This window comes from Oncorhynchus nerka, linkage group LG11 (assembly GCF_034236695.1).
Source record: "Oncorhynchus nerka isolate Pitt River linkage group LG11, Oner_Uvic_2.0, whole genome shotgun sequence".
Lineage (NCBI taxonomy): Eukaryota > Metazoa > Chordata > Actinopteri > Salmoniformes > Salmonidae > Oncorhynchus > Oncorhynchus nerka.
Window position 1 is genome coordinate 71,735,114 of NC_088406.1, and position 13,178 is coordinate 71,748,291.

Sequence of the window (13,178 nt, forward strand, 5' to 3'; positions counted from 1 at the left end):
TCCCTCCCTGTACCTTCCTCCCTCCCTCCTCCCTCCTCACTGTCCTGCCCTCCCTCCTTTCCCCTCTCTCCCTCCTGCCCTCCTCCTTTCCCCTCTCTCCCTCCCTGTCCCTCCCTCCCCCTTTCCCCTCTCTCCCTCACTGTCCTGCCCTCCCTCCTTTCCCCTCTCTCCCTCCCTGTCCCTCCCTCCCTCCCTCCTTTCCCCTCTCTCCTCACTGTCCTGCCCTCCCTCCTTTCCCCTCTCTCCCTCACTGTCCTGCCCTCCCTCCCTGTACCTTCCTCCCTCCCTCCTTTCCCCTCTCTCCTCACTGTCCTGCCCTCCCTCCCTACCTTCCTCCCTCCCTCCTTTCCCCTCTCTCCCTCACTGTCCTGCCCTCCCTCCCTGTACCTTCCGCCCTCCCTCCTTTCCCCTCTCTCCCTCACTGTCCTGCCCTCCTCCCTGTCCCTCCCGCCTTTCCCCTCTCTCTCTCCCTCACTGTCCTCCCCTCCCTCCCTCCTCCTCTCTCCCTCCCTATACCTTCCTCCCTCCCTCCCTGTACCTTCCTCCCTTCCTCCCTGTCCCTCCTCCCTCCTTCCCCTCTCTCCCTCACTGTCCTGCCCTCTCTCCCTCACTGTCCTGCCCTCCCTCCCTGTACCTTCCTCCCTCCCTCCCTGTACCTTCCTCCATCCCTCCCTCCCTGTACCTTCCTCCCTGTCCCTCCCTCCCTGTACCTTCCTCCTGTCCCTCCCTCCCTCCTTCCTCCCTTCCTCCTGTCCCTTCCTCCCTGTCCCTCCCTCCCTCCTTTCCCCTCTCTCCCTCACTGTCCTGCCCTCCCTCCCTGTACCTCCCTCCTCCCTGTACCTTCCTCCCTCCCTCCCTGTACCTTCCTCCCTGTCCCTCCCTCCCTCCTTCCTCCCTCCCTCCCTGTACATTCCTCCCTGTCCCTCCCTCCCTCCTTTCCCCTCTCTCCCTCACTGTCCTCCCTCTCCTCCCTGTACCTCCCTCCTGTCCCTCCCTCCCTCCCCTCCCTCCCTCCCTGTACCTTCCTCCCCTCCCTCCTTTCCCCTCTCTCCCTCACTGTCCTGCCCTCCCTCCCTCCCTCCCTCCCTCCCCTGTACCTTCCTCCCTCCCTCCCTGTACCTTCCTCCCTGTTCCTCCCTCCCTCCTTTCCCCTCTCTCCCTCACTGTCCTGCCCTCCCTCCCTGTACCTCCCTCCCCCCTGTACCTTCCTCCCTCCCTCCCTGTACCTTCCTCCCTGTCCCTCCCTCCCTCCTTTCCCCTCTCTACATGTCCCTCCCTCCCTGTCCCTCCCTCCCTCCTTCCTCCCTCCCTCCCTGTACCTTCCTCCCTCCCTCCTTTCCTCTCTCCCTCACTGTCCTGCCCTCCCTCCTTTCCCCTCTCTCCCTCACTGTCCTGCCCTCCCCTCCCCCTCTCCCTCCCTGTCCCTCCCTCCCTCCTTTCCCCTCTCTCCCTCACTGTCCTGCCCTCCCTCCTTTCCCCTCTCTCCCTCCCTGTCCCTCCCTCCCTCCCTCCTTTCCCCCTCTCCTCACTGTCCTGCCCTCCCTCCTTTCCCCTCTCTCCCTCACTGTCCTGCCCTCCCTCCCTGTACCTTCCTCCCTCCCTCCTTTCCCCTCTCTCCCTCACTGTCCTGCCCTCCCTCCCTGTACCTTCCTCCCTCCCTCCTTTCCCTCTCTCCCTCACTGTCCTGCCCTCCCTCCCTGTACCTTCCGCCCTCCCTCCTTTCCCCTCTCTCCCTCACTGTCCTGCCCTCCCTCCCTGTACCTTCCCCCTCCCGCCTTTCCCTCTCTCTCTCCCTCACTGTCCTGCCCTCCCTCCCTGTACCTTCCTCTCTCCCTCCCTATACCTTCCTCCCTCCCTCCCTGTACCTTCCTCCCTTCCTCCCTGTCCCTCCCTCCCTCCTTCCCCCTCTCTCCCTCACTGTCCTGCCCTCTCTCCCTCACTGTCCTGCCCTCCCTCCCTGTACCTTCCTCCCTCCCTCCCTGTACCTTCCTCCATCCCTCCCTCCCTGTACCTTCCTCCCTGTCCCTCCCTCCCTGTACCTTCCTCCCTGTCCCTCCCTCCCTCCTTCCTCCCTTCCTCCCTGTACCTTCCTCCCTGTCCCTCCCTCCCTCCTTTCCCCTCTCTCCCTCACTGTCCTGCCCTCCCTCCCTGTACCTCCCTCCCTCCCTGTACCTTCCTCCCTCCCTCCCTGTACCTTCCTCCCTGTCCCTCCCTCCCTCCTTCCTCCCTCCCTCCCTGTACATTCCTCCCTGTCCCTCCCTCCCTCCTTTCCCCTCTCTCCCTCACTGTCCTGCCCTCCCTCCCTGTACCTCCCTCCCTGTCCCTCCCTCCCTCCTTCCTCCCTCCCTCCCTGTACCTTCCTCCCTGTACCTCCCTCCCTCCTTTCCCCTCTCTCCCTCACTGTCCTGCCCTCCCTCCCCCTCCCTCCCTCCCTGTACCTTCCTCCCTCCCTCCCTGTACCTTCCTCCCTGTTCCTCCCTCCCTCCTTTCCCCTCTCTCCCTCACTGTCCTGCCCTCCCTCCCTGTACCTCCCTCCCTCCCTGTACCTTCCTCCCTCCCTCCCTGTACCTTCCTCCCTGTCCCTCCCTCCCCCTCCTTTCCCCTCTCTACATGTCCCTCCCTCCCTGTCCCTCCCTCCCTCCTTCCTCCCTCCCTCCCTGTACCTTCCTCCCTGTCCCTCCCTCCCTCCCTCCCTCCCTCCCTCCCTCCCTCCCTCCCTCCCTCCCTCCCTCCCTCCCTCCCTGTACCTTCCTCCCTGTCCCTCCCTCCCTCCTTCCTCCCTCCCTCCCTGTACCTTCCTCCCTGTCCCTCCCTCCCTCCTTCCTCCCTTCCTCCCTGTCCCTCCCTCCCTCCTTCCTCCCTCCCTCCCTGTACCTTCCTCCCTGTCCCTCCCTCCCTCCTTTCCCCTCTCTCCCTGACTGTACTTTTCTCCTTCCCTGCTGGGATCAGAATGTCTGTCCTCATTTCAACCTCTTCTTGAAACAGGGTTTGATGAAACTTGCCCAAATTTCCAGGGTGGGCCGTACTGTAGGCAGTAGGCACAGTGTGCGTGTGTGTGTGTGTGTGTGTGTGTGTGTGTGTGTGTGTGTGTGTGTGTGTGTGTGTGTGTGTGTGCTCAGACTTTATTACCTATTGCTGACATACAGAGGCTTGTCCCTGTCCGTCATTGAGCTCTTTTACATACTGTATGAAGAGAATGTAACTGTATACTTCTACCACTGCAACACAAAGCATGAGATTATTGTGACGACTGCCCTGGTTTCTATCAATAAAAGCTGTGTGAAATGGATGAGAATAGTGTCAGGCCTAGTTGATGAAAGAGTTATCAAGACACTATCATTTATATAGACGACCCCTTTAAGTTTGTTCTTCATTGTTGGTTGGTGTAGGCTACGATTCATAACAGCAGAATTCTATTGTACGATTTTGATATTACGGTAACTTAATTGTGTCCAGATGGATTTTAAGTTAGAAAATGTTTGATTTCTATCGGTTTGATGGACAAGGACATAATTCACATTCATCCGAGCTATAAAAAGCAATGTGATCCATAGTACATTTTAGATTAGTTTTCTTTGAGTGAGATCCATACTACATTTTAGATTAGTTTTCTTTGAGTGAGATCCATACTACATTTTAGTTTAGTTCTTTGAGTGAGATCCATACTACATTTTAGTTTAGTTCTTTGAGTGAGATCCATACTACATTTTAGTTTAGTTCTTTGAGTGAGATCCATACTACATTTTAGTTTAGTTCTTTGAGTGAGATCCATACTACATTTTAGATTAGTTTTCTTTGAGTGAGATCCATACTACATTTTAGTTGAGTTCTTTGAGTGAGATCCATACTACATTTAGTTTAGTTCTTTGAGTGAGATCCATACTACATTTTAGTTTAGTTCTTTGAGTGAGATCCATACTACATTTTAGTTGAGTTCTTTGAGTGAGATCCATACTACATTTTAGTTGAGTTCTTTGAGTGAGATCCATACTACATTTTAGTTGAGTTCTTTGAGTGAGATCCATACTACATTTTAGTTGAGTTCTTTGAGTGAGATCCATACTACATTTTAGTTGAGTTCTTTGAGTGAGATCCATACTACATTTTAGTTGAGTTCTTTGAGTGAGATCCATACTACATTTTAGTTGAGTTCTTTGAGTGAGATCCATACTACATTTTAGTTGAGTTCTTTGAGTGAGATCCATACTACATTTTAGTTGAGTTCTTTGAGTGAGATCCATACTACATTTTAGTTGAGTTTTCTGAGTGGATTTCCCTCCTCAGCACATCATTGTCTTCCTCCCTGCATTCTGATCTGCTCTACTGACCAAATAAGGGCATGGCTCGATTCATCATTCATGTTTAATTGGAGTTTGTATTCAAGTTCTGAACTGCTGTGTTTACTTAGTCTAGCTAGCAGCTAGCTCATCGCTGGACATGACGGGACTCGACTCACTGACATAGGCGGAAATGGATGTCATTAAGGAAAACACTTCCAAAAAATGTTAATTGTTCTGCTTCAGCAGTCCGTTAACTAGGTCAACACACACCCACGTACACATACGCTCTGTTCTCTTCAGAATATGTCTAATACATCTGAAGAAATGGCTAGCACTATGGCTATGTGATGGCATCGACCTATATTAGTAGTAGCATACTCTCACACAGAGCTTCTCTTTATATTCTAACCCGGTCTATGGGGAAACAACAACGGCTGTGTCAGTCAGTGTACTCTGTGCTTTGTCGGGTCTTGAGTTGCACCCATAAAAACCCACCCCATAAAATCCCTGGTAGATTGTTATGACTCAGGCTATTGGGAGCTCGGCTTTGTCACAAAATTCATGTATGTAGTGCCCTGGGGACAGGCTCTGATAATGTAGCACCCTGGGGACAATCTCTGATAATGTAGCACCCTGGGTACAGGCTCTGATAATGTAGCACCCTGGGGACAGGCTCTGATAATGTAGCACCCTGGGTACAGGCTCTGATAATGTAGCACCCTGGGGACAGGCTCTGATAATGTAGCACCCTGGGGACAATCTCTGATAATGTAGCACCCTGGGTACAGGCTCTGATAATGTAGCACCTTTGGGACAAGCTCTGATACAGTGACCCAGCCAAGGTAAAAGGAGACTTCCAGGGGTCTGATGACAGCCCATAGAAAAGACACTGTATCACATTACACGGAGAGCTGACACGGACGCAATTGGGTGACCAAGACTTAAAAAGGGGTAAACTGGTTTAGCAGGAATCAAAATGGCTGCCTATTGCAGGAAGGGATGGAGGGTAGGGTTAGAGAATCATCCTGTAATTGCCAGGGCTTTTGTGTTAATGACAATGACATTGGCCCACAATGGCCCCTGTTATGTAGAACAGACCCAACGGTATAGTGTACAGGTTGTGTGAAGGTATGTGTTGGGGTTACAGGCTGTTGTATTGTTGTGCACACCATGTTGTGCAATTTTTTTTTTTGACTTGACAGTGATATTTTCCATACAGCAATGGTGAGAGATATTTGTTCCCATGTCTTGTTTACGAGTGTGCCTGGCTGCCATGTCCAAATAGACTGGTGTCTTTTTAGGGGAAGACCTGGTCATAGGGCAACCTGGACCAACCTAGATCCAAAATGGCAGATCAGGATACACTAGAACCATTGCGTTCCTTGTCAATTGGCTCCGTGGACCCACACCGTTTCTCTACAGTGCACTGCCCTAGGACTGGCACCCCCTGGCCCTGGTTTTACTGCACTGTACCTGGCACAGGCCAGACATTCCCTGTTTACTGTCTGCTGTTGTTTCGGCTGACACCAGCCACTTGGTTTCAGCTGCTTGGTTCAGTCTAATCGGTTAGGGAGACAGGGCGGCTATTATTTGGATTTAGCCCTGTTAAGCAGGTGGGTTTCTGTCCCGGCTTCAATAGGAGCCATGTTTTATATACAAACTGCCTGGGTTAGTAAGCCAGAAGGGGCTAGGGTGGTTGTGTTGTTAGTTACAGTGGCCCATACTGTGAGATTATGGTTCCAGCCACAAAAGACACCTATGAAGTTATGCTAGTTTTACTTTTGAATAGTTACTATACATTATTCTCAACACAATACTTGTTGTCTTCTTCTTTGAGTAATGTATTCATTGGCAAGGTCATTGAGAGGGTAGAAGGATCCTGCATGCTTCAGGTGTCCATGCATATGATTCTTCTTGTGCTACTCCTGATTTCTAGGAGATTTACCTCCTTCAGCACACAAAACATATTTATCTTGCAGGAGCACCGTCATGTCTAAAAAAAAAAAGAAACAGAGAAAACAAAAAGTGTTTTTTCCTCTCGATGCAAATTCAAGTAATACCCGTTGCAGAGTAAATCTTCCTAATGCAAATTAGCATTTAATCCGGCGCTTAAGGCATAACTGGAGCACACATCTGGAGGGATAATTTGCAGTTTTACGGTCTAAATGGATGGCTCACTCACATACTTAGAGGCTTGGGCCAGCCAGCCAGCCAGCCAGCCAGTCGGCACTTAAAACACAGGTAGTAATGCAGCTAGCTAGCTTGCTCCTTCAACCCAGTTTTAGCTAACACAATAACTCAGTTTCAGTAAACAACTCAAAACAACAACACCTAAATTTAGGCCCTCTAGATGGCTGTGGCACATTGTTTTTGTGGAATGAAACTAGCTCCTTTAGCAGAAGCGTCAGCTAACAGCTAACACTATGACACAGCTTCAGCTAACAGCTAACACTAAGGCACCGCTAACGGATAACACTATGGCACAGCTTCAGCTAACACTATGACACAGCTTCAGCTAACAGCTAACACTAAGACACAGCTAACACAGCTTCAGCTAACACTATGACACAGCTTCAGCTAATAGCTAACACTATGGCACAGCTTCAGTAAACAACGCCAAACAACAAATCTTGCCCCAACATTGCACTGTATCCCATCTAGATATGGCTGTGACATGTTGTTTATGTGGTGCCCTCTCTGGTAGAGCCAGTCCACTTTTCTCCCCATTATTCAGAGGGGGAAGTCTGACCTATTTATGCTCAATGCATTAGCTAGCAGTGTGCTTCAGCTTAATTTTGTATCAGCCCAGGCAACAGTTGTTATCTTTGGCCTTGGGTAGACCAGGATTGCATTCCAAATGGCACCCCTTTCTCTTCAGTGCACTACGTTTGACCAGGGCCCATAGGGCTCTAGTCAAAAATAGCACACTACATAGGGAATAGGGTGCCTTTTGAGACGCACCCCAGGGCTAACAGGGCTGAGTGTCTGTCAAGCTACATCCAGGAGTGTTCATTAGGGCCTCTCTGAAAAACTAGCTGAGTAACCTGACTAAAGAGCTTGTAGACTACAAACCTTTCCATGGTAAATGACTGTGTGTCACTTTACTGGCCTTACATTTGCCATTGAAAGCGGATTGTTTTCCCAATATTCATCCATACAGTCAAATGTACCCTGACTTCCACATACCGTAGTTTCTTTGAACAGAGTAGTCTATTGTCAGTTCATTCTCTAAACCTCTCCTCTGATGTCTTTCCCAGTTTATTGACAAGGAACACGTGCAAAAGCTTCTGCAGCCGGTTTGTTTTTGGAGGAGGAGGATGTTTTCTTGGGTTGTTTTTGACACGTTTGAGATGCCTGGAGTTCTTTCTTCCATTCCAGTTTATGTACTTACACCCTGGCAACATGTGCACAGTAATTCTTCTAGAATCATAAGAACATCTGTTTCAAGAGCATAGACGTTCAGGTACTCGGCTGACACCATTCCATCAGGCCTGCGGGACAGCTTGTTTGACAGGTCGTGTGAAAGGTGTTGAGCAGACCTGTTTGAGACCAGCCCAGGGAAGGATCCGAGTCACTCACAATAGAGCCTAGAGGCGTTTCCACAATCATCAAGTAAACCAGGGGACAGAAAGAAAGAGTTTGTGGCCTACATGTGGTCTTACAGTTTAACAGCCTATATCTACAAAGGAATAGGTGGTGCGGTATAATGCATTGCCTTGGTTATTATTCTTGCCAGTAGAGCTTCCCACGCAATGTTAACCTGACACTCCTGGGCCAACGCCCTCCCTCCGATCCTATTCATCACAACCATAACTCCAACATGTCAGTCCCTGCTCACATGACAGATGCACTCCCCTAACCCTTGACCCCTGGGCCCCGAGTTATACTAACAATACTCTGTTAATAGGGCCCCTTTACCCTTCACGTGCTCATACATAGATTTTACTATGGATATTTTCTACTTCGTATGGATTATTTTGTCCATATAGACATTTCTTTCAATGACTGTCTGAATGAGAGGAATAAAACATCCGTGTACATTACACCGAGGTGTGGGAGGTTGAACAGTCCAATCACCACAATGTCCGGGTCATAGGCTCAGTCTGGAAATGTACGTTGTGTTTTTCCATTGCTTGTTATACTTCAGCCCACACCAGTTTCCTACAGTACAGTGCTGCTACGAACAGTCCATGTCCGAGGCAGTCACTAACAGATGCCATGGAGCGGACAAATCTATGTACAGTAAGATTCTGTTTATGTTGCTGGGCTGGTGTCCTCTGTGCTAAGAACAGGGTCACGGACATTCTAGAACCAGATGTTGAAAGCCAATAAAAACTGACAAGTCATACCAGAGTGACTGTCAGTTTGTCCCTGCTGTACAGTACGTGACAAATAGGTGCTCTTTCCATCTCTGTGACTGAAGTTTGCCGACACTTCTTATAAAGTCAGAAGAGCACAGATTCAAATCGAAATAATCTACTGTAATAACGGGCCAAACTACAATACAAGACTCGGAAGGCTACACATTTGAATCTAAGCCATCTACAATAAAAACGGGTCAAACTGCAACGGGTCAAACCAAACACTATCAACGAGGGCCGCTGTGTCCTGTTGTCTCCCGGCTGTGCTGTAATGTTTATTAGAATCCCCTTTGTGGTTGTATTAGACATGCTCCAGTGCCGGAGTGGCATTTTCAACATCCGAACAAAGCTACATCTCATTACATAAAATATGAAAACACACACAACCACAAATGCACACACACACACGGGCGTGCACACACACAATCGCATGCACATTAACACTGAACGCAGGCACACAAAGACACACATGCAAACGTGTGCGCGCACGCACCTGCACACATACACTCACATACTATGAAAAAAGTCCAAACACTCACAGTGTGAGGGGTGATTTCCCCATGTGATTACACTGGAAAGAGCCAAAACTCAACAAGAGAACATTTCCATACGGAAGAGGATGAAAACCTGTTAATAAGAACTGTGCACCCACAATGCATGCGTGTGTGTGTGTGTGTGTGTGTGTGTGTGTGATGGAGGTTGGACCTGGCAGAGCGGGACATGGGTCATAAAGGTTTTACTTCTTATCTCACCCCTCATATTCTCACCCGGCATATTCTAAAGTTGTTGATTATGGTACTGGACCGATTTGATTTTGAAAAGGTTGAGAGAGGAGGAGAGGAGGAGGTGAAACACTTATTCCTGTCTGCCGGCAAGATGAGCGGGAGGGAAGAAAGTAGATCAAATGAGAAAACAATTACAACGAGTCACCATGCAGGCACCTAAGGTTATTGTTTTTAATGACAGCCACATCCTGGTGCAGGAGCCAGACAACCGGACGACTAGACCACCTATGCTGCACTGCCTCAATGGGAACTGAGAATTGAGCGGTGGGGTAAGCTTTGTCCCTCATCACAAGACGAAAACAGTGTGTGTGTGTGTGTGTCTCTACCAACAAGGTGAGCATGTCTGCCGAACACATACAGATAAGCATGAACACAAGTCAAGTTTACAGAATACCGTCCCGTGCATAGCCTTTCGTTTCACCTCAGGGTGAGTGTTTAATGGGCCACCCCCTCATAGACACAGAAATGTACAGCCCTAGGAGATCTTTACTTTACATTTTCCTAGAGTATAGACTCCTCAGTACTCTTGACACTCAACAGCTGCTGCAGATGACTGCTGTCTGTGATGCTATGACACACACACACACACACACACACACACACGTAAACCCTCCGTTTCTCTGTTCACAACATTTCTAACGACGAAAGATCATAGAAACAGATTCTACTCATTAATCAGATCCTCACACATTTACTGAACAATATGTAGCCAATCTTCCATTGTCTTAGTTGAGCCAGCGCCACCCTGAAGCATATGCCTACATTACATTGGTTTTGGCCACAGGGTGTGCTAGTTCCATCTTTTTCTTTCCCAATTGTGGTAGTCAGTAAACATCTGCAGGGCCGTACTATGCCAGTCATTCCCTCTGTGGTTTACTGTGGTTTGGCTTCCTCTGTGGTCCTCTAGTCTATAGACTCACACGTGTCTGTATTGGCTGTATGACAGACTGAATGATGGGCTGTGGGTTGATGATGTGGCTGCTGATTTGGGGCACTGGTAGCAATACACAAAGTAAGCATGTACAGTATGTCTTGTTTCATGGTACAATGTGCAATTGTGTTATAATTGCGGACCTAGAATATTAAGTCATCATCGCAAATCTGCCCGAATGAAGGTCATGGTGAGATGATGAGCTTTGAAAAACCAAACTACTATCTTTGGGTTTTGGTAGCCTATATTTCTTGGCCAGTTGCGATTGATTCTTGGTTGAGAATGAGCGGACGCTGTGGTGTGGCGTTGGATTACAAATTACATCCTTATTGGAAAGATGAGAATTCTTTGCCGGAGGTCCGACCTTGAGGCCCATTAGAAATCAATAGGCCTTTGCGTCTGAATTGGCTAAATGCTTTCCTTATTAAGGACTTCTACCCCATAAGCATCATATTACCGCCAATGTCTAGTGGAAATCTGTCTGTGGCAAAGACTAGGCCGTTTGAATCAAGATCAGGTGTGGGCTCTTTGTTAAACTTAAATTGTTTTGCTAATTAAGGATTGGGCCTTTAAAAAAGGAGGGAAGTGTACACAGGAGCAATGTGGCACAGAGGGCTAGAGTCACTTACAAGGAGAGTGAATGTATGACTGGGCATTTCTTTTTTGGGACGACACCAATCTATATTTAGCAAAAGGGTAACGATATAGGGCAGATACTGAAGGACAGAGAAATGTGTCAGACATACTCTTTTACTGCACGCTACATTGCTTAGGACTGGGGAGGACATTGATGGAAATCTCGTTATCCAATGAATTAAGAATTCTATTTAGTGGGTGTGTTAGGGACATACTCTGATTGGTTGGGTTTTAATGAGTGATTTGCTTTGTCATTCTACTACTTAATACTGTGACTTGGCCTTAAAGGACCCTAGTTAACATCGAAACCTGTATAGGATTGTATTATATAGACCTAAGTCTATAATATGTGTTTTACGTTTCACGAATGTCACATAGACCGTTATTGCAGAGGCCAGCCAAGAAGGTCAAATATACTGCCATGAGCTCAATCAACCATCTACAATGAGTTAATACTATATTCAAATGACTGTCAGTAAGCTGGGACATACACTTACAATACATTTCCTGCTGCATGAGTCTGTGCATGCTACTCAAGGCCAGTGGCTGTTTTGTCCATTGGCTACTATTTTTATCCAATGAAACATATTGTACCTGAATCAAATAACATTGTATGTTCTTAAATTAGAAACATCACTGGCTTAGCTACATTACTCAGTATTTCTACAGTAATGTAGTTTGTCTCTTGTGGTTACTGTATTTCTACAGTAATGTAGTTCATCTCTTGTGGTTACTGTATTTCTACAGTAATGTAGTTCATCTCTTGTGGTTACTGTATTTCTACAGTAATGTAGTTGATCTCTTGTGGTTACTGTATTTCTACAGTAATGTAGTTCATCTCTTGTGGTTACTGTATTTCTACAGTAATGTAGTTAATCTCTTGTGGTTACTGTATTTCTATAGTAATGTAGTTCATCTCTTGTGGTTACTGTATTTCTACAGTAATGTAGTTAATCTCTTGTGGTTACTGTATTTCTATAATGCATTTGCAAGAGCTTTCTATAATTTTCACGGATTGCTCACAGTACTGTTATTTTCTAAATATGAAGTTTATGATAAATGGAGTGTATTTGCTTTGGCCCCCGATGTTTAAGTGTAGCCATATGTGAAAGCAATGTCAATTGGTTTAAGATTTAACTGTAAAGGATAATTATATATAAAATGAAATTGTTTTCTAAATGAACACATTTGTATTTGTTTTGTTATTTTTTGTTGGGGGGTTACAGGTACATTATCCATTTCAAATGATATGTTTATAAAACCTGTGCCTGTAGGCTGACACTCAAACGAAAACAATCAGTACATACAGGAAAAAAACTCAAAATAAGTGGGCCTCCACCTCCGACCTCCCATCCCATTACCCCAGCCCTACCCAGCTAACATGTCTCCACCCCCAACCTCCCATCCCATTCCCCCAACCCTACCCAGCCAACATGTCTCCACCCCCAACCTCCCATCCCATTCCCCCAACCCCACCCAGCCAACATGCCTCCATCCCCAACCTCCCATCCCATTCCCCCAATCCCACCCAGACAACATGCCTCCACCCCCAACCTCCCATCCCATTCCCCCAACCCCACCCAGACAACATGCCTCCATCCCCAACCTCCCATCCCATTCCCCCAACCCCACCCAGACAACATGCCTCCACCCCCAACCTCCCATCCCATTCCCCCAACCCCACCCAGCCAACATGCCTCCACCCCATCCCCACAACCCCAAACAGACAACATGCCTCCATCCCCAACCTCCCATCCCATTCCCCCAACCTCACCCAGCCAACATGCCTCCACCCCCAACCTCCCATCCTATTCCCCCAACCCCACCCAGACAACATGCCTCCATCCCCAACCTCCCATCCCATTCCCCCAACCCCACCCAGACAACATGCCTCCACCCCCAACCTCCCATCCCATTCCCCCAACCCCACCCAGCCAACATGCCTCCACCCCATTCCCCCAACCCCACCCAGACAACATGCCTCCATTCCCAACCTCCCATCCCATTCCCCCAACCTCACCCAGCCAACATGCCTCCACCCCCAACCTCCCATCCCATCCCATTCCCCCAACCCCACCCAGACAACATGCCTCCATCCCCAACCTCCCATCCCATTCCCCCAACCCCACCCAGACAACATGCCTCCACCCCCAACCTCCCATCCCATTCCCCCAACCCCACCCAG

General features: G+C 48.5%; 1 protein-coding gene across 3 annotated transcripts in view; it reads left to right on the top strand.

Moving 5' to 3' along the window:
* Positions 1–13,178, top strand: part of LOC115137495 (mineralocorticoid receptor-like) — a 105,603-nt gene that overhangs the window by 10,625 nt on the left and 81,800 nt on the right. The window lies entirely within an intron of this gene.